At 35.8% G+C, this 1,720-nt stretch overlaps 2 protein-coding genes across 4 annotated transcripts in view; both read right to left on the bottom strand.

The window, feature by feature from the left end:
- The window catches only part of LOC118743776, a 452,583-nt gene that overhangs the window by 141,019 nt on the left and 309,844 nt on the right, over positions 1 to 1,720 (bottom strand). The window lies entirely within an intron of this gene.
- Positions 1 to 1,720, bottom strand: part of LOC118742534 (receptor expression-enhancing protein 5) — a 7,464-nt gene that overhangs the window by 1,481 nt on the left and 4,263 nt on the right. The window lies entirely within an intron of this gene.

Below are 1,720 nucleotides of genomic sequence, written 5' to 3' on the forward strand. Positions count from 1 at the left end.
TAAAAATTCACATGAATTCGTCTTGTTCTAAATCTTGCAAAAATTTCAAACTGTTTTCAAAGTTGGCGTCAAAGCCTGTTTCTCTACTTTATCTTTCAATTATTAGTGTAATTCAACTTAAGACTAGGTTTTAAGAATGCTTTAATTGCCTTTCTCTACAAGTGACATTTAGGATTTGTTTATAATGGTGTGGATCAGCGGACGGCATACGTTAAATATGACCTTTAATAACAGAAGGCATTCCGTGGCAGCACTAAATTCGACGTGTTGGCTAGTTTTGCCTACTGCGTCCTACTAGTCGCCGGCCAATACATAGGTGCGGAATAATTTAGAACCGGCCGGCCAATCTCCTTTTATGTTACAAAGAACGTTTTTTTGTCTTGCCCCAAGTGCTGACGGCTAGCAATTTGATTACTTGCAAGCGGCTCTGTATTTTGCTGACGTTTGTGGTTGCGGATTAGGAAACAAAGTTTTCACAAGAAATCCTCACGCCGAATGTCAACTTGGCCTCCTTACTTCAGGTGGTAAAAAGCTCGGCCGTTGATTTTGGAGTGGAAAGCATTAGGATGCTGCGGTTAGGAAACTTTAGTTCTCCTTATTTGTGTAACTTTCAATATTATATGTATATAATTTTTTTCTAAGGGTGTGTACAGATTTATCCACCATACTATTTATTATGCAAGCACTCTCATACGTACGTGAATAAATATCGCTCATTCACTTCAATATTGTCATAATTCAAAAAACCAAAAACGCAAAAAAAAAAATGTTTTAAAGCTTTGAATTTACATATCACAGTGTCATAACTCAAATAAACCCAACTCGAGAAAACGCCTTTAAAGTGTGGTATTTTCATATACTCCCATGGTAAAAATGAATACATATTTTGTTGTAGCGAGATACTGGTAATCGATAAGGCTATGAAATCTATAAACAACATAGTAGAAGAGATAGCGGTAATTTCTGCGTACTTAACTCAATATATGTATATATATGTATATATATTTTTTTTGGATTATACACTATTGAAGGAAATGAGCGATATGCTCCCATAGTAAAAGTGAATACACATTTTGCTCTAGCGAGCTACTCGTAATCGGTACAACTAGGAATTTTCACGCAACCATAGGGAAACAGGTAATTTTTTCATACTTAACTCCAGTTTGTATTATTTCGGATTATGAAACTAGATATTGGAGTAAATGAGCGATAAGTTTATACATATGCTAATTTACTAAAGGACCATCAAAACTAAAAAGAGTGATTTTCAGGGAGAAGCGTTTAGGTTTTTAATAACCTCCCAAAATGTAGAGAAACGAAACTGCACACGATTTGTACACAATCACCCTTATCTTGAGTTTCGCCCGAAATTTTTTCAACCTCCCGTAGTGAATACACGAAAAGTGAAAAATGAACCGGTTAGTGGAAAATTAAACTCATGTTAGGCTAAATATGAAACTTGTTACATACATATATGCAACGAGTAATACTGTATCATTTGCTAAAAAATTCAGTTTTTTATAGTTACGGGCCTTATTCTGTATCACGAACGATAGGCAAAATGAACGATTCGTCTGCAGACGACAACCTCTCTGATTGCGATTTTAAACTCTATCGGTCGTCTTCGTCTTGCTTTTCATACATTACGTTGCAATGGTCTCGGTTGCGTTTATACCGGCTAAAATGATGCCGCCGGACTAATTTTTGAAGCATTCCTCTG

Source organism: Rhagoletis pomonella, unplaced genomic scaffold, assembly GCF_013731165.1.
Source record: "Rhagoletis pomonella isolate Grant_MI unplaced genomic scaffold, Rhpom_1.0 Rhpom_scaffold_00007, whole genome shotgun sequence".
Classification (NCBI taxonomy): Eukaryota; Metazoa; Arthropoda; class Insecta; order Diptera; family Tephritidae; genus Rhagoletis; species Rhagoletis pomonella.